The following is a 24,672-nucleotide window of genomic DNA, read 5'->3' as shown; positions in this document are numbered from 1 at the left end:
AAGATGAATGAGGTGATGACATGCCTTGTGTTCTGAAGAGAGATCAAAACTTATTTCTGGGGTCACCCCCCCTCTTGGTACAGAAAGTGCACAGAGGGCTTTGAAGCAGCACTTTCACCCTCTTTGCATTCACTAGTAAATCGGAAACAGAGCTTGCCCCAAGGTTTGGGCAAAAATACTCTTTTGATGCAACTCTTCACCAGACAAAATCTCTGGGAAAATTTGCAGTGGCAGAAAGCAAGCCCTTCCTGGGAAATCTACTGAAACGGTTCAGAAGTTATTCCCATTCCCTGTTGCTAACCTCTGCTGTCTAGCTGTCCGATATGTTTGGGACCATGTTGAAATCATTCTAAACAATGGACTGATGCTGCACTGTTGAGTAAACATAGGTCTTTTCCATAGGTGTCAGGGAAAAATATTTCTGTTGGTAAAAATGATAGAAAACAATACCAGCATGGCAGAAAAACAATTACATCAATAGAATGAAGATGCCCAGAATTCTTCTTTTGAAGTTACACACAGTCAATATTTTCTAAAGAAGGTTGTGAAACTTAATAAGGAGTACATTCCACGGGACTGGTGCACAAGTTCATGTTTCCACCTTACAAAATACATATTATTAAAAGAAAAAACGTTCTGCCTTGTAGAAAAGTAACCCATTAGGAATTTGATCAAAGATAGGATTAGATCAAGTATTCCTACGAGACACTAGTAGTACTAGGAAAAGCCTTTTGGCGTCTATTTAACTACAGGAAACTTGAGAAAGCAGAAGAGTGTCCTTCCCTGCTGCAAGCTGTACTTCCTAGTTGCTAGTGGTACTTCAACATTGTCTAAAGAAAACTTGCCAAAATAAGACTACTGTATACAAGCAACTGTAACTATCCATTCCGTTCCAGCTAATTTTAACTAGCAAGTATGAGTCACACACTCTAATGGAATATTCTAATGCATAGATAGAGTATACCTTCACTAATAAATGGGGACTCTGGTAAAAGGACCAAATGCAGATGAATTTCAGGGAAGGAAATTATTGGAGTGCTAACTGCAGTCCCTCGACTTCACAAGAAATGATGTCTGGTAATCCCAACCAGAAACATAATAGAAATCCATTTTCAAATGGTGTCCTAGGGTGACGTTATGATGCTTGTATCCCCATTCATGTGTTCTGTTAAGGTTGGATATTATGTTCTGTACCTTTAAGACCGGCTCTGAAGCGGGAAAGTTTTGTTTTGGTTTTCTTATCAGCCTGGCGGGACACAGAGACTGCAGCTTTTGCTTTTGCTGCTTTTGCTTTTTGCTTTTGCTCTCTCGCTCTTGCTCGCTTTGCTTCTGCTTGCTTTTGCTCTTTAGCTAATTCAGCTAAACTGTCCAATTTCTTCCTGGACGGTTTCTCCTTTCCTTTTTCTGATCACTTCGAACCTGCTCCGGACTGGGACCTGAGAAACACCAAGATCCTGCACCTTCTGGCCTGCAGCAGCAGCCCCAGCGCCGGAGGGACTGAGACCAGAGTGACCACCCCCAGAGAGAGACTTTCTGAATTTGTCATTTTTTTTCAGAGTGGTGTCATCCGGTATTGTTCATTTTGTGTGCTGGGGGGTGCTGTGCTTGTTAAATAAACAGGTTCTTTCCACTCCTCTCCGAGAAATCCTTCCCGAACCGGCTGGGGGGAGGGGCTGTGTGGGTTTGCTAACTGGAGGAGCCCTAATTTGGAAATTCTCCTCCAAATTTGCCCTAAACCTCGACAAAATCTTGGCACCCAACGCTGGGCTCGAGAGAGTGAGTGGAAAAACCCTGTTTTGTGGGTATTTTGGTTGCCATTACTCTCTGTTTGAAGCAGTTAATAGCCATGCTTTTTGAATTGATGATGAGTGTTGGGGTGAAGGCTTGCATGTGCTTCTGGTCCCTAGGGTTTTTTGAGATTTTAATACCTCTGTGGTCCCTAGGTTTATTTTCCTATCCTGAAATAGTTCTAGTATTGTCCCTCATACGTAGTTTTTACAGCAGAGGGGCAGTGACCAGAATAGCTATCCTGCTGGGCTTGATGGCAATGATGTGCAAGAAGTTTATAAACATGTTGGGGTCTGCTCCAGGTATGAATGGTTCTTGGCTATGGTTATTCGTCCAGTTTGTTAGAGGAGGAGCAGCAGGGAATGAGGCTTTTCAGCCTTTGCTTTCCTTCTTCTCCTATGAATCGGTTGCATCAGTAGTAAAGGATGTTCAGTTTCCCCTGAATGTTAGAGAAACCATCTTTCTTGTATTCAATCTGGTAACCTTCCTCTATACAGTCTGCTGTCTCTCCAGAATGAGGGCTGAGATTTCTAGACGGGCTGATGAGACCCCTGACTTAGGAGTAGACCCAGGGGTGAAACATCCTGAGTGGTGTGGGAAATGGGACGAAATGGGCCACATCCTGAAGGAATTCTCCGACCCTATAGTCTGGGATTTTCCCCATAAACAAATTCAGAACCCAGCTGAGGTGGGGAAATATCTGAAAGAGAAATACCAGGATGAGCCTAAGGAGAGAAAGGTCATTGCAGTGAGCTGGGCCCTGGCATATGCTTATCGCACTCTGTTGGAGACTGTAGGACAGCAGACGGAGGCAGGGGGGCAGGGAGATAAATCAGCTATCCCAGTCACTCAGGCTGCCGCCAACACCACAGGCTCAAAGCCAGCAGCCAAACCAGATAGTGAGCCTAAGCCAGCAGCTAAACCAATGGCTGTTGCTACCAGTACCAGAAGTGGGAAATGCACAGACAAGACCAATCGACCAGTGGATGATGATGATGATGATGATGCAGCAGAAGGAACCTCAATGCCTCCTGACATAAAATCAGGAGTCAAAGCAGCAGGTGCAAGACCAGATGCAAATATTGAGTCCTTTTCCCTGAAGGACCTTCGTGGTTTACGGAAGGATTACACCCGACGACCTGATGAATCCATAATTAGTTGGTTAGTCCATCTCTGGGATGCTGCAGGCGAGGCTACAATTCTGGATGGCACAGAAGCGAGGCATTTGGGATCCCTGTCACATGATCCTGTCATTGACCAAGGAATGATGAGGGGGGCAAACCCTCAGAGCCTCTGGGCACGGGTCTTGGAAAGTGTTGCACAAAGATACCTGTGTGCAGATGATCTTTATATGCAACAGACACAGTGGAAGACCATAGAGCAAGGGATCCAACGCCTGAGAGAGATGGCAGTGGCAGAGATTATCTTCTCAGATGATGTGACAACTAGGAACCCAGACCTGGTGCCACGCACGTCTGTGATGTGGCGGAAACTTGTGCGACTTGGGCCACACAAATATGCTTCTGCCCTAGCCATAATGAAGCGGGATGAGAGGGACGAGACTATGCTGGATATGGCAAGGAAGCTCCGAGCATATGCAGATGCTGTGCATGGCCCAACACATGCCAGAATTGCAGCGGTAGAAACACGTCTGCAGAACTTAGAGGATAAGATAGAGGAGAATCATAAGAAGCTCAGAGAGGAGATTAAAGAAGACCTTCTCCAAATCTCAGCAGTACAGATCAGAGGTTCTGGTATCCAAGGCAGACGTTCCCCAGATGGCCAGAGAAGGTACACCCCACGAACAGAGCTGTGGTTCTACCTGCGTGACTGTGGAGAAAATATGAGGAGGTGGGATGGAAAACCTACTGCTGTTCTGGCACGACGGGTGCGTGAATTGAAGGAAGCCACCAGGAAGAAAGCAGCTCCAGTTGCCCGTAGCCGAACCGCCAGGTATGATGCTGATGATGCCACGTCTGATCCCCTTGAAGGAACATCTAAGACTTATGCCCAGGGAAAGAAGGATAACCAGGCTTAGAGGGGCCCTGCCTCTAGCCAGGTAGAGGCCAGGGAAAATCGTGTTTTCTGGTCTGTGTGGATTCGTTGGCCTGGCACATCGGAACCACAAGAGTATAAAGCTTTGGTTGATACTGGCGCACAATGTACATTAATTCCGTCGAGACATGTGGGGACAGAGTCTGTTTCTATTGCTGGTGTGACAGGGGGATCCCAGGATTTCACTTTGGTGGAAGCTGATGTGAGCCTCACTGGGAATGAGTGGAAGAAACATTCTATTGTGACTGGCCCAGAGGCCCCATGTATTTTGGGCATAGACTACCTTCGAAGTGGGTATTTCAAAGACCCAAAAGGACTCAAGAGGGCATTTGGGATAGCTGCTGTAGAGACAGAGGGCATCCAGCAATTGAACACCTTGCCTGGGCTGTCTGAGAATCCATCTGCAGTAGGATGTCTGATGGGAGAAGATCAACGAGTGCCAATTGCCACCTCCATAGTGCATCGACGACAGTATAGAACTACTCAAGATGCTGTGATCCCCATCCATAAGATGATCCGAGAGCTGGAGAGCCAAGGGGTGGTCAGCAAGACCCACTCACCCTTCAACAGCCCCATTTGGCCTGTGCGAAAATCTGAAGGAGAATGGAGATTGACTGTGGACTACCGTGCATTGAATGAGGTGACTCCACCACTGAGTGCTGCTGTGCCAGACATATTAGAGCTCCAGTAGGAGCTTGAGTCCAAGGCAGCGAGGTGGTACGCCACTATAGACATTGCCAATGCATTTTTCTCCATTCCTCTGGCAGCAGAATGCAGGCCTCAGTTTGCTTTCACGTGGAGGGGAGTGCAGTATACCTGGAACCGACTGCCCCAGGGGTGGAAGCACAGTCCTACCATCTGCCATGGACTGATCCAGACTGCACTAGAAAGGGGTGAGGCTCCAGAACATCTGCAATATATTGATGACATCATTGTGTGGGGGAACACAGCTGCGGAAGTGTTTGAGAAAGGAAAGGAAATCATCCAAATCCTCCTGGGAGCTGGTTTCGCCATTAAAAAGAGCAAAGTAAAGGGACCAGCTCGTGAGATTCAGTTCCTGGGAGTGAAGTGGCAAGATGGACGGCGTCAGATTCCTACAGACGTCATCAACAAGATCACAGCAATGTCTCCACCCACCAATAAGAAAGAGACACAGGCTTTCCTAGGTGCCATAGGCTTTTGGAGGATGCACATTCCTGAGTATAGTCAGATCGTGAGCCCTCTTTACCTGGTCACCCGCAAGAAGAACACTTTCCACTGGGGCCCTGAGCAGCAACAGGCCTTTGTCCAGATCAAGCAGGAGATAGCTCATGCAGTAGCTCTTGGCCCAGTTAGGACAGGACCAGATGTGAAGAACATGCTCTACTCTGCAGCCGGGAACCATGGCTTGTCCTGGAGCCTTTGGCAGAAGGTGCCTGGGGAGACTCGGGGTCGACCACTGGGATTTTGGAGTCGAGGCTACAGAGGCTCTGAGGCCAACTACACTCCCACAGAGAAGGAAATCTTGGCTGCCTATGAAGGAGTCCAAGCCGCCTCAGAGGTGATTGGTACAGAAGCGCAACTCCTCCTGGCACCCCGACTACCAGTGCTGGGGTGGATGTTCAAAGGCAAGGTTCCTTCCACTCACCATGCCACCAGTGCCACATGGAGCAAGTGGATTGCTCTTATCACTCAGCGCGCCCATATAGGTAAACTAAATCGCCCTGGGATTTTGGAGGTAATTACAAATTGGCCCGAAGGTGAGAATTTTGGTGTCACAGATGAAGAACAAGAACCAGTGACACGGGCTGAAGAGGCTCCTCCATATAACCAACTGCCCCCAGAGGAAACACGCTATGCTCTTTTCACTGACGGTTCCTGTCGCATCTTAGGGATGAACCGGAAGTGGAAAGCAGCCGTATGGAGCCCCACACGACAGGTTGCACAAGCTACTGAAGGAGAAGGTGGATCAAGTCAACTTGCAGAACTCAAAGCCGTTCAACTGGCCCTGGACATTGCAGAAAGAGAGAAATGGCCAAAGCTCTACCTCTACACTGATTCATGGATGGTAGCCAATGCTCTGTGGGGATGGCTGGAGAGGTGGAAAAAGGCTAACTGGCAGCGTAGAGGAAAACCAATTTGGGCTGCTGATGAGTGGAAAGATATTGCTACCAGGGTAGGGAGGCTACCTGTGAAAGTCCGCCATGTAGATGCCCATGTCCCCAAGAGTAGAGCCAATGAGGAGCACCAAAACAATGAGCAGGTAGACCAGGCAGCAAAGATAGGGGTGTCAAAGATAGACCTAGATTGGGAACACAAGGGAGAGTTATTCCTAGCTCAATGGGCCCATGATGCCTCAGGCCATCAGGGCAGAGATGCCACCTATAAGTGGGCAAGAGACCGAGGGGTGGATTTAACCATGGACAGTATTTCACAGGTTATCCATGACTGTGAGACGTGTGCTGCCATCAAGCAGGCCAAGCGAGTGAAGCCCCTGTGGTACGGTGGGCGATGGTCCAAGTACAAGTATGGGGAGGCCTGGCAGATAGACTACATCACACTGCCCCAGACACGCCAGGGCAAGCGCTACGTGCTGACCATGGTGGAAGCCACCACTGGATGGTTGGAAACCTACCCTGTGTCTCATGCTACTGCCCGGAACACCATCCTGGGCCTGGAAAACCAAATCCTGTGGAGACATGGTACCCCTGAGAGGATTGAGTCAGACAATGGGACTCATTTCAAGAACAGCCTTATCAGCACCTGGGCTAGCGAACATGGCATTGAGTGGGTGTACCATATCCCCTACCATGCACCAGCTGCAGGCAGAGTGGAGAGGTACAATGGACTACTAAAAACCCAGCTAAAAGCTTTGGGTGGGGGATCTTTCAAAAATTGGGAGCAGCATTTAGCAAAGGCCACCTGGTTAGTTAACACCCGAGGTTCCACCAACCGAGCAGGTCCTGCCCAGTCTGACTCCCTGAATGTAATAGATGGAGATAAAGTCCCAGTGGTACGTGTCAGAGGTTTGTTAGGGAAGAATGTGTGGGTCAATTCTGCCTTGAGTACAGACAAACCCATTCGTGGGGTTGTCTTTGCTCAGGGACCAGGTTGCACATGGTGGATAATGCAAAGAGATGGAACAACACGATGTGTACCACAGGGAGATCTGATTGTGGGGTGAGAAATAAATGCATGATGTGTGGTAGTATGTTGATGATATGGGGATAAGGGGTGGAATGTCCTAGGGTGACGTTATGATGCTTGTATCCCCATTCATGTGTTCTGTTAAGGTTGGATATTATGTTCTGTACCTTTAAGACCGGCTCTGAAGCGGGAAAGTTTTGTTTTGGTTTTCTTATCAGCCTGGCGGGACACAGAGACTGCAGCTTTTGCTTTTGCTGCTTTTGCTTTTTGCTTTTGCTCTCTCGCTCTTGCTCGCTTTGCTTCTGCTTGCTTTTGCTCTTTAGCTAATTCAGCTAAACTGTCCAATTTCTTCCTGGACGGTTTCTCCTTTCCTTTTTCTGATCACTTCGAACCTGCTCCGGACTGGGACCTGAGAAACACCAAGATCCTGCACCTTCTGGCCTGCAGCAGCAGCCCCAGCGCCGGAGGGACTGAGACCAGAGTGACCACCCCCAGAGAGAGACTTTCTGAATTTGTCATTTTTTTTCAGAGTGGTGTCATCCGGTATTGTTCATTTTGTGTGCTGGGGGGTGCTGTGCTTGTTAAATAAACAGGTTCTTTCCACTCCTCTCCGAGAAATCCTTCCCGAACCGGCTGGGGGGAGGGGCTGTGTGGGTTTGCTAACTGGAGGAGCCCTAATTTGGAAATTCTCCTCCAAATTTGCCCTAAACCTCGACAAATGGGTTGCATCTATGGTCCTCTGTTCTTCCTATATGAAGAAACTGTGTTTTGAATCAATCTTCAAAATAGTATGCCTAAAGACCTTAGATGCCTCCAATTCTTTTCTTTTTTTTTTTTTTCCAGAAGCAACTATCTCAAAACCTTTTTAAAGCTGACATTTTCCCTTAAGATGCCATATTTTAAAAGAGCACCTTGTCATTTAACAGGGTATTCCAAACATCATTTACAAATTTAGACTGAAAGTAACACTCTTCCTAGTAATCTTTCACTTTTTGCAGCTCAGTGCTAACATAGGCAGCAAAGAAGAGAACGGACCACAGCTCTTTCTGGAGCATCTTGAACAAATGCCCTTGCTTATGTTCTAATCATTCACTTCACCAAAAGACCTAATGATGAAGAAAAGGTTGTGAAAGCATTACTAGTAGTGCTACATGGCAATGTACGGGTGTGATTTCTCAAGTTGGATTTGTATCACATAGATGATACTTGGCAAACAGCAAATGAAGGGGTTTTCTTCAGCTCTCAGACTGATGTTACATGGCAGTAATTTAATAAAAAGATAACAAGAAGAAGGTTATTTTTTAACATGTGAATTTAATTACACCCCTGCCATGGACATCTGAATCTTATGAACAGACAGTGTCTGATTTAGAAAAAAATAAAGAATTATCACAGTTTAAAGAAACATAGGATCATAAACCCTTTGCTGATGGAACGTAGCCTATTCATTGGTTGAAATGAAGCAGGTAGACAGGACATATGAAATATTATTTGTGGATCAAACATTTATTTTCGAAAGTGATGCTGACAGATAGTGAACTCACCAACTTAGATATTGCACAGTAGATAAGGGTACATAACTTGCTCCATCAAGTAATCCCTTGGAATCATCATCCAAGGGGATTTTCCCCTGCATCTGTGAAAATATGCCTACCTTTTTCACAATACTTCTGCAGCAGCATTGTTAGGCCTGATCAGCTGGTATGGAGAGTGAATTATCGCCAGCAAGGTGACTGGCCAGGGCAATTTGCTTCAATGGATTTTGATCTCCCGGATATTTTGCAGACCTGCTTCAGCCCTGCTTGTCAAACACAGCCTTTAAAGGGTGCCAAACAATTGTTAGTCTGTACTGGGCCATATGCTCTTTATTCTCTCCCTCAACTTCTCCATCACCTCTCATCTGTTTCCCATGAGCTATGTTCAAGGTCCACAGGCTACTTTTCACAGAATCTTCGGGCCTGATGCAGTAAGAATGATGACTAGAACACAGCTGGGATCAATTTTCCAGTTTGGATAAAATGCATTCTGCACACAAATCCAATGAGAAGGTGTTCCCCCTATGCCCAGAAAAACCTTCACTAGTACTAGTGTTCTACGTAAACTGCAACTTAGTCTGAAAGAAAAGCTTTTTTCTGAGAGTGTCTAAGAGCTTTGTATGAAGCACAGATATTTGATAGATGCAATTTTCAATACCAGAGGAAAAAGAAAACGGCACGATGTTTTTAATGGTACTGGTTTTAATTTTAAATTCCATGCACCTTTTCAAAAAGTGTCAGCTCAAATGCCCATCAACATATTTTAGTCATCTGTAAGTCAGTATTCATAGAAAATGTGATTCAAATCAAAAGAATTTCAAACCTTTCCTCAAAGTGTATATGCCTAGATTTAATACTTCTGACACATATTAGATAAAAGGAAGACATTTTTTACTCTGGGGGTGCTGGAACACTGGAACAGGTTGCCCAGAGAAGTTGTGGGTGTCCATCCCTGAAAGTATTCAAGGTCAGGTTGGATGGGGCTTTGAGCAGCAACACAGGAGACTCTTGATGGTAGAGAAACAAAGTTGGAATCTAGAAGAAACTCAGATTGAAGTATAGGAGCAAGTTTTCCCTCAGCTCTTGGGGTAAAATCAAAGTGTTACAAAATTACCTTGATCTGTGATTTTCACTACTGTAACAGGTTAATGAAAACTATGTAGAAGATAGCAAATTTCAAAAGAGAGAAGAATTACAGCATAAAATACATGGGATGGGTTTCTACATGGGACAAAATCTCTGTATTTCCACACTTCCTCATGTTCGGATTTCGTGAAGTGTCGCAGACATCTTTCATGAAAAATCCTTTCTTAGGATTTTTCCTTGTGACAAGCTGCAGTGTCAGCAACCAAAGTAAACAATGGTTATCTGCTGCTGTGGAATGCAACAGGTAGAGCCGTGATTGGTCTCCTGTGGATGTTTAGATTTCTTGACCACTCATGGCAGAGCTAGCTCTTGCTCTGTCTGAGACACAGATCTTTGTTATTCATTCTTTTCTATTCTTAGCTTAGCTAGCTTCTTAAGAAACTTTTTCCTTTCTATTGCTTTTTAGTATAGTCTAATGTAACATATATCATAAAATAATAAATCAAGCCTTCTGATCGTGGAGTCAACATTCTCGTCTCTTCTTCATCCTGAAAACCCTTGTGACCACAGTCACAGTGAAGTGCCAAAGAAGGCGGCAAAAGATCATTCAGGACATTATTTACTGGAGTTCAGCCTGGCCTTTAGTAGGAGTTGGGTTTGAACATAATGTAGCTATACCACACACCTTCCCTTCCCTGAAAAATTACTGTTTATAATGAATAAGCAATGAGGATATAAAATTGACTGAAAGCATCTTAAAAAGGTAAAGTATTTCATTGTAAATGATCTGTGATCCAAATAGTTCCTCCACCTTAGTGAGGGACAAAAGAATTCTTCCATATCATGATGGTTTAAAATTGTATAAACCAATGTTTTCTTCTGAAAAGATATTATCTATTTTTTTCTATTTTTAGAAGAAAATATTCCTAGACATACAACACATGAGAACAAAGTAATTGTAAAGAAACAAATGATATGAAAATATTCCCCACATATAATTAAATGAAAAGCTGTGTTTTAAATAGGAGGTAGAAATTAAACAGAATTTTTACACCAGATATTTGAATTGTTGCACCAGCTATTTTGCCCCCAAAGAGAGGTATTTAGCATTTCGGTCTTTTGCAAGGTGTTCATCATCTGCTATGCTGACCTCTGTGTGGGCCTAGGTGTGTGTGGAAGGGGGGCATGTGAAGGGGAGCGTGTATGTTTGCTTAACACTTGTTGTGGCAGATTCACGCCTCAGCTCCATCATTTGTTTTAGAAACTTCACAGAGAGTGGATATGAAGTTTAATATCAACAAGAGATCAATTCCCAAATCATCCATTTTACCCTACCTTATAAATCATATGCTTTGTTGCATATTTTATCAAATAGACTTTCAAGCCACATGGAGAAATGAGAATGTGGAGAATCCCTCCAATGTCTTGCAACTTTTATGCAAATAGAGTTTCAAGAAAGGATAACTTCTTTTAAAATACATCTGGGACAGGCATGATGGTGGTGTCAAGCTGTTGGAGTTTTTGTTGCTGGGAGAAGTTGTACAAAAGGATTGGTTTTTACATTGACTAGTTACTGAATCAAGTCCATGAACACATTGGAAATTCAACTGGGGGTTCCTTTTCCTAGCAGATTACTTCTAGAACGAGCTTGCAGACTGAAGCTGACTCTTTTGCTCTCTTTTTGTTTCTTACCTGTTTTCTTGGCTTCTTTACCACTATCTACACAATTTTGGAACTTTTTTCCCAACTAAAATTGTTTCATAGTCTGATAATTAGGATACATTTTTTACAAGGAATTTTTAAAAAGCTTTGTTTGAGTTAAGAAGGTTAAGGACTAAGGTCTTTTTCTTACCTTATCAATATTGCCATGAAATTGATAAATAAAGACTAACTCTTTCTTTTTATTTTCAACCCAAGTAGATAATTCCCATACATTAATACATTTTGTGGACCAAAATTTGCCATTCTGATGTAAGTTGTCCCTTCTTAACAATATACATTCTGTGACTATGTTGACAACACTCTTGGTGAAGATCCTAACTGGTCTTAAACACACATAGGGAGAAATTTGCTCAGCCAGTGTCAGTCTTAAGCATGCCTATCAGAAGATCTTTCTATAGCTGGGGAATTTTCCCATGAAAGGGATTCAGTTATGGAAGAGACACTTACCCCAGAGTTTTGCATTCTTCTTGAGCACTACTTAAGGAACTTAGATCCCATGTCCATTTGGATCTCTCTCTGCACAGAACTTTGTCCTGCCAGTGCTTGAAATGCATCTCTAAGAGAATTCACTAGCACAGAATGAACGAGAGTGGAAGGCGTCAGTGGGGCTCACCAGGTCCAACCCCCCTGCTTAAACCAGGCTACCTAGAGCCTCTTGCCCAGGATTATATCTGGGTGTACTTTGAATGTCTTCAAAGATCCAGGCTCCACCATCTTTCTGGGCAGTCTGTGCCGTGGTTCAGTCGCCCTCACAGTAAAAAATCATTTGGTGATGTGCAGAGGCAATCTCCTGTATTTCAGTGTGTGCCTACTGCCTCTTGTCTTTTCACTGAGCATCCTTGAAAAGACACTGGTTCCCTCCTCTTTGCACTAGTCCTTCTGGGATGTATGTGTGCTGCCACCTAGATAAATGTCAAAAACCTTCCTGAAGCCCAGGCATGGACAATATTCCCTTCATCTACCGGGCAAGTTGATTCATCAGAGGAGTTTAAAAAGTTGTTCAGCATCAAGTTCCCCTGGTAAATCCATGCTGACTATGTTATTTTGTCCTCCTTCATCTGCCTGGCAATGCTTTCCAGCAATAGCTGCTCCATCAACTTCCTGGGGATAAAAATGACGCTGGCTGGCTGGCTTGTACTTTTCCAAGTCCTCCTAGTTGCCTTTTTCCAAGATGGGTGACATTTGCTTTCATCCAGTCTTTGGGCACTTTCCTCAGTCACTATGATCCATCAAACATCATTAGGAGTGGCCTCAGAATAACATCTGCTAACACCCTTGAGACCTGTGGCTGCATCTCAACAGGGCCCGTGGACTTCATGGAATATGTACCAATTCAGTGACTATGCCCATAAAAGTTTGCAGGGGATAACAGAACATATTAATAGGTACCTGAAGAGTGAGTGAAAAACTATGGAAGCAATCCAAAAGGACAAAGACTTGAGTTCCCTTTTCAGACAAAGCATCCTATCATGGAGCTGAGCAGCTTTAGATCTAGGGAAGCTTCCCCTCTGAAAGGATGCAGAAGACATTCTTGTACCCGTATCCACTAATAAAATGTATTGACCATTCACTTGCAATACAAAAAACTAAATTCTTTCCAAAATTGTTGCCGCCTAACTAGACAACCATGTACTGGCTGGGTATTCCCCTAACAGATGACAGCACCTGCTTGATGCCTCTTATGCCTACAGACTATTTGAATTAGGTCATTTGAGTGGGGATTACTGGTCTGGGAACTTTCTTTCTGATGAATTTGGAAGATTTACTGAAGCAAGGAGCTGAAGATGAAAACTTCATTGCCCATCAGTGCACTTTTAACATCCACGGCTGTAATGCCATTGTTTCTCACCAAGTGAGTCAAGAATTTATGACTACAAAGTGGATCAGCTCCAAAAGGAAAGATAAAGGCTGGAAAACATTCTCTCTTGGTAAAGCACATGAAGTGACTAAATTCTAATCACTCGCTGGCCTAAAGCTTCAAGGAGGGGGAGGTGGACCAGGTTTCCTTCCACTGCCGTTCTCTTTGTCACCTCAGTGTTTTATAGGGGTATGCAGACATTCAGAAAGAGAGCTTTGCTGAATTCATAAAATTCAGTCTTAAAAAATAACTTGAGAGCAGCTGAAATGAAAAGAACAAATAAAATGCAATTAATTCCACGGAAGCTTGAAATGATTATTTCTTCATTTTGCATTTGAGGATGTATATTGGGTGAGTTTGTCTTGTATTGTTCTACAGGTTTTCTAACTGGCACACCTTTCTTTATGAATGGACTGTCCTTTCCTAAATACTCTCATATGGAGGAACATGCTTCTGATAAGAAGAGCACTAGGGTGTCTTTACTTGACCTTTTATTTTTACTGATGTTTGCTCCTTGGAAATGAATGGGGTTTTTCAATTGACATGTCTTACTATTGTTCCCACAGGATAAGCCACAGACTCTTCTGCTCAGAGCTGTCACTAGTCAGCTATTCTCCTATCTGCCTTGAAGTAGTTGAATGTTCTGGTCTCAAAGTAGCACCTTCTGTGTAGCCATGCTCTTAGCTGCCAGTGTCATCTTGAATCCAAACACCCTCCCGCAAGGGACCGCTGGTTCTGTAGTCAACTATGGGGAAAAAAACGGTCCATCCATGCTTCCTGATTTAAAATATAAAGGTATATAAAGGTATGGTGTCCCTAAACGATTCTCTGCAGTTGAACACTACTTATCTTTGCCGTGTTTCTTCAACTCACTTGCAAGTCATTCATGCGCTACCTTATTGTGAGAATTGCTTGGTTTGAAGATGATTTAAAAGGGTAGGAGAATACTTTTGTGCCTCTGCTATAAGGATGCTTTTCAAATCCATACAAACTTCCTGCAAATGCAAAAGCATTCATCCTGTATTGTCCTAGGCTACAATATAAAAATGTATTCTGCTCCCAACCTCAAGAGCTGCTGAAACCGGGAGGGGCATCGTTTTTTCCTTATCTCCTTATCTCTTAACGGGGCCATCCATGTCTTGCCACATGATTCAGAGGTGACTCCCTCCAGGAGCCATTTCTGTTTAGAGGCTAATCAAGGAACCACCGCATGACTCAGAACAATTTGAGCCCATTGCAAGATGCTCTGCCCAGGGGGCAGGAGCTAAGCATCCCCAGCTGGATATAATCTGAGTTTTGGGACACCACAAGCAGTCTTTCCACTGGCTTCCTAGAAGAACAGCCACCCTCACCCACTGGTCTTCAGAGGACAAGAGCTACCAGATGGTTTCTACAGGATCACCACTTCAACAAGGCCATTTCATCCGGACTGCTGCCACCACCCTAACTAGCAGGGTGACAGGTTGTATTCTGTCCGTGGTTGTTCTTTTGTATCATTGCATGTATTTGGTTTTTCCCCTTTTCCTAATAAATTGTATTTCTGACTTGGAGTCTTGCTGCCATGCTGGATTTCTTCAGACCGACTAGCTCCTGACACCAACAGCCAGAGTGGGCTGCCCCCAGAAAGCTGTCAAATCCAGGATGCAGCTGTAGGGCACAGCTGCTCTATGGCACAGGTGGACTGCATTGGGGATAGGACTGCGCCGAGGGCAGGGACAAGGAACAGGGAGAGGTCTTCTGCATGTTTTCCAAAGGAGTTTCTTCCCTGGAGGGTCAGGGACACAAAGACACTGACTCAAAGGCATACGTCAACTTAGAAATGGGGAGAGGTCCCAGAGGAGGATACAATCTTGAACACACTGGGAGAAACTGGGGGTGGACCACAAGGCGGGGAATACAATGTTTGAACCAATAGGGGACTACAGGGGAGGAGAATAACTCAAACAAACCAATGGGGTTTTGAAGAGTATAAAATTGATAGGGAAGTTTCTAGAGAAAGGGGCAGGCTTGGGGAGGGATTGACATTCAGTGGGAGGAGGAAAAGGGAACAAAAGGGCAGGTCTTTGGGGAGATGGCCAACTAGGGCAAAAACTAACAACACGGGGGGAAAGGAACAATCCATTAATAACGAAATATGCTAAAACAGCACAAAATAGGACGTATTATAAAACTGACTACTAGAACTGCATTACAATCAAAAACACACACTGCAACAGCGACAGCATCTCTTGCTGCTTTTGCTTTCAAACCAGAAGAGGTGCCAACCAAAAAATTAGCAAACTTAAAAGTTAACTGGCTGCAGTTTTGATTTCCTTCTGAAATATATTACTGCTTGTCTAATTGGCTTAGCAGCATTGGCTTCTGTTCTTAGTGCCAAGCAGGGATTTGCCAGGCATGGAGGAAGCTTCTAGGAGCTTTTCACAAAAGATTCACTTCTGTGGCTGGCTTCTTCCCTCCCCACCAAAAACCAAGCCATGCAAAACCCACACCTTAACTAATCCCTAGTACTTAGTACGCATCCAATAATTCCTTTTAAACTATACTTTAGATGTTTTACCAAGTGCCCTGAAAAGAAATGGATGCATAATATTGATCAAAATAGTTCCAGTTCAATAGAAATATTGGGTCATGCAACTCTGGTTTACATCACTATTTTTTGTACAATCAACAGGAGCTTTTTTCACCTCTAAAGAAATGTTTCCTGATGGTTTGGATCAGAAGATCCAGTATTGCCATTGTGAGATTTTTGTTTTGAAGGCCATAAGCTGTGCTCAGTGTTTTGGGTATATTCTTTGTTGTGCCTTGCATGTATTTTGGATAGAAAGCCAGTAGAGATGATGTCCTTGCTGCAGTAGCCATGCTAAATAAGGCAGAGCGTCTGGCTGATGTACTGGAGCTGTAGACTATCCACCAGTCGCCCAGGGCGGTGAGGATCTCTAAAGGAATATAATATTGGCTATGCTCTGGAAGTTTTACAGGGAGAAAGAGCCTCAAATCACTCTAATGATTTGTCTCCTGGAGTTCTGAAGAATATGTTGTAAAGAAGAAGGCTGCTGTCTTTCGCAACAATCTTCCGTGCAAACTTCTTGTCTGAGAATGAAAGAAATATTAGTAGTAATGAGTTCTTTTTTCTCTGTCGGTGCATCACTGATTGAGATTGGGTAGGTTACATTTTATTTCTTTTTTTTCTTTAAATATTACATCGTAAGGTGTTCCAAATTCCCAGATTCTGCTTCACTTTATTTTGTAGGCCAGACTGGTTCATCTTCTCTTGGCTGTATTATTGCAGACCATATCTGAAGGAATTTTTTTTATTTTCATTTTGAACATTATTAGATTTAAACTGTATGAACAGAACACTTTATTTATCATTATTTTACCAGTTTGGAAGGAAATACAGAATTTTTAAGAAAATGACGCAACTCCACTTGTGGTTTTCAATGGAAGAGAAGAATTATAATGGCCTACATTCACAGCATTGTTTGCAGTAATATTGCAGCTAGTTTCCAGCAACTTAGGTCAGGTTCTGGAAGCAGGCACCCATGATAGTATAGAAGTCTAAGCAGTTTCATTTTGGCGGCTTTTCTTGAACAATAGCTAATACGTCTCAACGTTGTGCTGAATCTTGTTGTACCGACTCTTCTTTTGAGGTCTGAACTCCTTGCTGGACTACTGTAGCTCAGAATCAGCTACAGTAAACCTGTGTTTCCTTAGAGCTTTAAGAATTTGGTTCTAATCTATAAAAGCAAGAAAAGGTTGCCATATTAATACAAGAGAAAGAATATGTTAGGAAAGCAGTTAATGGCGTGGGGTTTTTTCCTACAAATTGGAGCAGAGATTTAGTTGTTTGATGGGGTTTTTTTTGCTTCTCAATGGAATTCTAGAAGTGGTTGGGAAAGAAAGTGTGGATTTTTCAGGTTTGCCTTTAAAGAAGAATAACAGGGGAAACTGTTGAAAAGAATTAATCCAGAACTCCATGCCTTTCATACAGAGTTTCAGAAGTGAAAAGCAGGAAGAGACAGTCCAGACAAGATGATTGAATAGAATGAATTCAAAATAGCTTTCTTTTCCCTCTGAATTCCAGCTCTAAACCTTATTAATATTAAGGTATTAATAAGAAATACATCTGTCCTAGGGTGACGTTATGATGCTTGTATCCCCATTCGTGTGTTCTGTGAATGTTGGATATTATGTTCTGTACCTTTAAGACCGGCTCTGAAGAGGGAAAGTTTTGTTTTGGTTTTCTTATCAGCCTGGCGGGACACAGAGACTGCAGCTTTTGCTTTTTCTGCTTTTGCTTTTCGCTTTGCTCTCTCTCACTCTTGCTTGCTTTGCTTCTGCTTGCTTTTGCTCATTAGCTAGTTTAGCTAAACTGTCCAAATTTCTTCCTGGACCGTTTCTCCTTTCCTTTTACTGACCATTTTGAACCTGCTCCGGACTGGGACCTGGGAAACACCGAGTGTTTGCACCTTGTGGCCTGCAGCAGCTGGCCCAGCGCCAGAGGGACTGAGAACAGAGTGACCACACCCCCAAGAGAGACTTTCTGAATTTGTCATCTTTTTCAGAGCGGTGTCATCCGGAATTGTTCCTTTTGCGTGCTGGGGGGTGTTGTGCCTATTAAATAAACAGGTTCGTTCCACTCCTCTCCGAGGAATCCTTCCCGAACCAGTTGGGGGGAGGGGCCCTAATTTGGAAATTCTCCTCCAAATTTGCCCTAAACCAGGACAACATCGCAATCTCTAAGATTTAAAAATGGATGATGAAGTTTTATATCCAGTAAAGTGTAAGGCTTCACATTTTAATCTGATTTGCATTTTGGTGAAAGCCGGGCATCCTTTGCAATTTACCAGATGACAAGGGATTTAGAACAGTAAGTATGCAAGTAATCTTTTGGACCCTTCATCTCCCTTCTTATGACAATGAATACATTTATTAAGCTTGTTGTCCTGGCATATTTTTATTCCATCAGGGGATTTGATCATACAAATGTCTAGTCATTCTTTCCTTGTTTTCAACCCCTCTAAGAGCATTCATCAGAACTATTCAGTAGTTCTTGATCTGCAACAGTGACAAGCACTAGACTGGTACCAGAGTCAGTGGGCATCGTGGGCATCAGCAGATCCCCTATGACAGCAGGTGGCGGGCTGTTCTGGCAGGACTGATGTTTGAGGGGCTTGAATTCTGTGAAATAGAACATTCGAGGGATGGGAAACATGGAAACAGATTCTGAGCTTTCAACCCACCACATGAACAAGTAATAAGGCAGGTAATTTTCTGTGGAAATTTCTTTAGCCCCAGTGTTGTGGATGATGATTACTCTTCCTACCTCCTTTGGCCAGCTACCAGTTTTCCCCTCCATTACTCTGCTTATGGACAGAAAACCAGAAGAAGGGATGTTTGACCAAAACACCTATCAGGACCTTAGAGTGTTTTTTGCTCCAAAATGTTTCAAGGCAGATAGGGAAACAATTCCATTTTCGAGAGTGTGTTGAGAAGACAAGGTTGAAAGTTAAAAATCATGGGTTCTGTTTCTATATAGGTTACTGATTGTGCTTATTATCTTAGTCATGTAATATATATAGAGAGAGAGAGATAGATAGAAAGATAGATAGATGGATAGATAGATAGATAGATAGATAGATAGATAGATAGATAGATAGATAGATATTTGCTAGGGTTTGTTCTTTTTTATTTTTCTTGGGGTTTTTTTCCTTTTTTTTTTTTTTTTTTGATGCATCCTTGAGATAAAAGGCCAAAAGTACAGAAAAGTTCTGTATGGTTAAAATACTTTTGAGATGCCTCATGCTGAAAAATTTGTAGCTACTTCTAAGGCCCATTGGCCAATTCCTGCTTCATTTCTGAGAAGCTATAAAATTCCCATCTGTGTTTTAGTTCTAACAATTTGTTGTTATGGTGGAGATGCAAATTAAGAACGACCATTTTTGAATCTGTAGGGATGTATTTACCATTTGGTAGCTGCCTTTTCAGTTTCTGAGCCACTAAAGAAGAAAAGGAGAAGTATCTACACTGTTTTTAACCTGTAGACCATCCACTACTGTCCAGATTCAAAGGCAAACAAGCCTGTCTGGCCTCATTGGGAGGAATTCTTTGCATTCAAAAGACTAGACTAGTATTTGATTTCCACCAGCAGAGTCCATTGGGCAGCTCCTGTCATCTGCATTTCAATATTTAATCCTCCTCTATGTTTACTGTGCAAAGCTCTTTCAGAATGATGGTGGGCCCACTGTCTCACCAGCTGTGACGTTTGCAGCAAGTCTCCCACGGAAAGGAGCTGTAAAAAAGGCAAGGCAGGGCAGTGATTTCTGTTGCTCAATACCCACAAATCAAAGCTATTTAGTCTAATTTAAGGCTGAAAAAGAATTCAAAATTCAAAATGCCTTCAAAGGATTCAAAAAATCATCAGACAAGACTGCAGTTCAGTATTCAGGACAAGAGCATATCCCACAGTGTGGTGGTTTGACAGGAAATGTGTTTTCTGGGATGCTGTGGTGAGGCCAATGGATGTTCAGATTTTAATATTGGCACCTAAGGTGGCCATTGGGACATTGGATGCGCCTCTGAGAACACGGGGTTAAAAGCAGGGCTCTCCCCTGGGAGGCTCTCTTGGGTTCCGGTCAGGGAAAGGTTCAGATCTCCCCTGTCTGGCTGCGGGCTGGGCGGGGCAGGGGAAGCCACCCGGCTGGGTGAGGTAGGCTGGGGCCTGGCCAGAAGGGAGGTGAAGGCCCCTGCAGGATGGAAGGGTGGAGGAGCACTGAGAGGCATCAGGCAGCCACCGCCCCCCTCCGCCCCCCCCCAAGGAGAGATAGAGAGAGAGCTGGTGCCTGTGCTTGGCCGGCCGAGAAGGAGAAGAGGGGAGTGCCTGGCAGGGCAGCCATGGGAGTTCTGGACAGACAGAGCCTCAGATTTTTAACCCTTTTCTTGGATGATGGAAACCTTACAAATGCTAATCCTCCTGGAGTTGAATGAGAAGAGAGATATAGAGGAGATAAGAGGAAACGGGCCAGGAGAGAAATAGAGAAGAAGGCAGGTGGAAGAGATGATGGAGTAGCTTATGCTGGACTCTTTGTGTGTAGCCATGGACAGAGCCATGTTTCCTTGTGATACAGGGACTGCATTCTAGGGGGAGGCAGTGCCTCAGGACCAAGAGGGTTCGGTGTGGGTACCCCTCGGCCCCAGGGGGTGAAAAATATGGGGGGACAGATGTCCCAAAGTTGAGACTGTACCTTTTTGCAGTGGGACGAAGCATCCTTAAAAGTCAACCCTAGAAGCAGCTCTGGTGAGAGCACCATGGACATGAGCACCATGGACCAGTTCAATGGTGAGAGCACTGCACATGAAAGGAAGAGGTCACCATTGGCACAAGAAGGACTCCTTCTCCTCTTGATGAACTGAGGATTGAGTATTCTGAAGGGTGGTGCTGGACCGAGAGTCGATGATTTGGGGGATGTATTGTATTGGGAATTTGGTGGGGAGGAGGAGGAGATGTATTTGTGAAGTTTTCATTTTCCTTGTGTGTTTCTTTTTTTTTTTTTTCCTTTCCCTTGTAGTTTAGTTAATAATTATTTTTTTTCCTAAGTGGGAGCCTGCTTTGCTTATTCCTGGTCACATCTCCCAGCAGAAACCAGGGAGAGAGTATACTCATGGGGGCACTGGCATTGTCCCAGTGTCAAGCCATGACACACAGGCTGAGAGAATTAGGGCTGTTTAGCCTGGTGAAGAGAAGGTTGCATGGAGACCTCACAACACCTTCCAATATCTGAAGGGAAGCAGGAGAGGGACTCTTCATTAGCAACTCTGGAGACAGGACAATGGGCAATGGCTTCAAAATGAAAGAGGGCAGGTTGAAATTAGATACTCGGAAGAAATTCTTCCCTGTGAGGGTGGTGAAGCACTGGCACAGACAGCCTGGAGAAGTTATGGACACCCCAACCTGGTGTTCAAGGCCAGGCTGGATGGGGCTCTGAGCAACCTGAGCAAGTAAAAGGTGTCCCCGCCCATGTCAGAGAACTAGATGGCCCTTAAGGTCTTTGTCTACCCCGGCCATTCTATGATCCTGTGATTCTGCTGTGGTAGCGTTCAGGATGGAGCGTGTTCTGCATGTTGGCCATTTCCAATACACCATTGGTTCCAGGTGCCTTACACTAGCTTGCTCCCTGAAAATTCTGTCAGAATGAAGAACATCTCTATATATATTAGACACATAATAAATGAAGAAATGGGTTTGCACATTTGTCCACTAAGTTGTGGATGAGATTGCTGTGAAGTTTCATTTGGTTTTCTTGTTTGCTCATGAGGCCAACGGTCCTTGTGTCAGCTGCCTCAAAGGCAGCATTTGCCTCCTCCTCCTCCCTTCTCCCTCCTCCCCCTTTCAATTTCTTTCCCTTGACAATTTAATGTCGTTTTCCCTTTCATACCTGAAAATCCCTGCATGCTTCTGGGCTTTCTCCCTTTTCATACAGATCTTCTTCCACCCTTGACAATCCATACTTTTCATACCATAAGGGCCTGCCTGCAGGCATAAAAGACTTTGATTCCTTAATATATCTATGGGAATTTAATTAATAGCTTCATGCCTTTTCCTAGAAAGAGTAGGGAATTGATAGCTTGTTCCCTGAAGTACAGAAGGAAGAGAATGAAACATGAATCATGTGGAGTGGAAAAGTTGCTCTCTATTTTCTTCCAAGAACTACCCCAAAAGATGCAGGGGGTGATGAAGCCTGGCTAGATGAGTTTCCCTTCTAATGGAAGGAAACAACCACGCCACTTCATACAAGTCAGTCCTATAGAAGAGAGAAATTCACTTCTGGGAAGATTGCAGGATTTGACTGCAGAGTCACACTCATCTTTTGTTGCTTTGTTGTCTGCTTGGCATGGAACACGCTGCTTTGAAGAGGGAAGTGACTAACAGACAGTCCACTTTACAAACACATATGCTTCCCTCTTCTTCTGAGACCTCAGCACAGAGCCCTCTTTGGCATGGTACTTCAAGGTAAGAAGGAGCGGGCAGAGGCCACTGCGAACAGACAGCAGTTTGCAGGTTGTATAGGAAAGAGGACTGCCCCTTGAATGTGGTGCAAATACAAACTTCCACCAGTTTCAGGGGTACACTTCAGCCAAGCTTGTTGTCCTGGCACATTTTTTCTCTGTGAAACGCTTTGCGGTATGATCTGGATGACAAGAGACGCAGAATACGGGGCTACGTAGTGCTGAGAAGGTAAGTGCCTGGCCCCAGTGTCTTTTGGCAGAAGCAGCGCACTAGAGCCGTTGGCTGCTGCCACAATGATCTGTGTGAGAAACAGATGCCTAATCCCCTCCGGGAGAGTAAAAGCAGGATTGGTTACAAGAGTCGAAGAGCACTGGGCTGGTGGCTGCCGCATACCAGCTGTAAAAGGAGCATGATTCTTACTGGCCTACCAACCAAACTCATGGTGGCAGTGGTTGGGATGGATGGCAGGATTAAAGTTCAGTGAGAGCTATTTGTGCTGCTACCTATGGCCCTTCTGTGGAAACAAATGTGCCTACCTTTAGGTTCCGAGATCCAGAGAACACAATGGTAGTTGCGGCGGAAAAGGGAAGGACAGAGCGCACTGGTGAGTTTGATGTGGCTTACACAGGGCAGGCAGAAGGTGCAGCCCAAGTCTCGCTTTTATTTCTAGAGCCTTTTTCTACGCAAGCAGCTGCTGGATGTTTGCAACAAAGATGTGAGTGTGAAAAAGTGAGGGCAGGTCTATGCGGGAAAGAAGATACAAAGCATTGTGCGCAGTTTAAAAGCTGTTTAGAAAAAAAAGGAGTTACTTTGAGAACATCTTCTGTCTTGACACTTCCACCTGTGTGATCTTTAGCTGCTTTGGACATGGCCACAATGAAAGAATGTGAAAATATTTGCGCTGCCAATGTCAGGTTGCACAGGAAAGAGGGTAGGTTGGCAAATGCCTTCTGTCCTGGCACATCTGTCAGTCAGAAGTGCAGCTGAAAACGCTTGGCTGTAGCGATAGTCTCTGTCACTTTGAGAGAATGTGCTGATGCACGTATATATATCACTGAGAAAGTACGTGAGAATCGCTAGTATGTTTCGTTTGGTTGACAGACCGCAAAGGGACCGTTATGGCCAGCACTGCCTTTTTGTTGTAGGACTTTTTCTTTGAGAGCAGCCGCTGGACATTTTGAAGCGGTTTGGGAATCTTCAAGCGTTAGAGTGCAAGATGGTACCTAGATCTTGAGGGAAAGTGCATATCTCCAGGAAGCTGAATGCAGTTCAGTGGCTGCAAGTTACATGTTGAGCAGCTGATGGCCCAGAAAACTTTCTAAAATGAAGAGGCCATGCTGCAATTGCCTTTTATTTTGAAGCTTCTAAACTGTGCAGCCAACAATGAAATGATTCTTCTTCCTTCTGGGCTACATGCAGGATTCCATTCTGTCAGTACCCGAGAGCCAGGATCCACAGCGGAGCTCTTGTCCCTACACTGCTCCCACACGAACGGGGCTGGGCTAGAAAAGTGCTTGTCTTTTTCCTGGGCACTGTCAGCGCTCTTCTAAATAACCACACCACAGCATTGTCAACTCACAAAACCAGGACACGCACCGAGCCCAGCTCACAACCCACCCCCAGGACCCAGCCAAGTCAGAAACGTCCCTGCTCTCCAATCAACTGTGCCAGGACAAAAAGATTTCACCGATCTTCCCCTTCCAAGTGGATACTCTTCTTTGCCCCACACTCAAAGGCTGACACCAGATCTTCTGCCCTAACAAACTTTTTCTCTCTCACAGAGTCTGGTGACAAACTTGAAAATGTCGGCCGCGCTCGCAACAGAGCTCGCAAAACTGTTGGTGGAGAAAGCGCTTTGCTGCCTACAATTTCAATTGCACCCATCCAACTATAAACGCGCACCCTGCTATCGCCACTTTCCTACTCAGCTCTAGGTACCACCGTAAGCCTTCAATCTCTCAGAGTCAGGATCCAAATGGGATGGCACCAGGGACTGCTCACACAGTCCCTAAAGCTACAAGGGACAAAACCCTGTCCTGCAGAGGCCTGGCCTGGCCTCTGCATTCCCCCTGACAGTTCAACAACTCTAACCCAGAGAACTGCCTATTGGGAAAAGCCTTTCAATTCACTGAGACCCCTCAAAGTGGCCACCCAAACTTTGCCAAAGGGAGGAGGAACTAGAAGCCCATCTCAAAAGAAATGGCATCCCCTCCTCCGAAATCCAAAGCATCCAGGGCCTGATCCTCTACAAAGGTGTCAGACCACTGTTATTGGGCATTACCTGTGCGGGGCACTAGCTAGGCTGCACACCAAGACCCAGCGCAGCTCTTTACCTTGTCCAAAAGAAGTGTGCTGGCAGAATTTCAAGAAGGCTGCCTTGAGAAAGTGGAAAACACATGCCAAATGGATTCTTGCAGGAAGGAGACTGCCTTCCAAAGATGGATACCGACTCCATGATTGTACAAATTGAGTCAGGGCTTCCAAACCAAATATGC

The 24,672-nt window shown here is 44.5% G+C and overlaps 1 long non-coding RNA gene across 1 annotated transcript in view; it reads left to right on the top strand.

The window, feature by feature from the left end:
* The first annotated feature begins 1,251 nt into the window (after window positions 1-1,251).
* Window positions 1,252-24,672, top strand: part of LOC139585326 (uncharacterized) — a 64,100-nt gene continuing 40,679 nt past the window's right edge. The window contains exons 1-2 of the long non-coding RNA XR_011677039.1: window positions 1,252-1,570; window positions 7,188-7,512. This is a non-coding gene — a long non-coding RNA (uncharacterized lncRNA). The remainder of the gene's footprint in view (window positions 1,571-7,187; window positions 7,513-24,672) is intronic.

This window comes from Agelaius tricolor, unplaced genomic scaffold, assembly GCF_023055355.1.
Source record: "Agelaius tricolor isolate 1412-34295 unplaced genomic scaffold, bAgeTri1.0.p SCAF_73, whole genome shotgun sequence".
In the NCBI taxonomy this organism is placed as follows: Eukaryota; Metazoa; Chordata; class Aves; order Passeriformes; family Icteridae; genus Agelaius; species Agelaius tricolor.
This window is presented reverse-complemented; position numbering and strand designations above follow the sequence as displayed.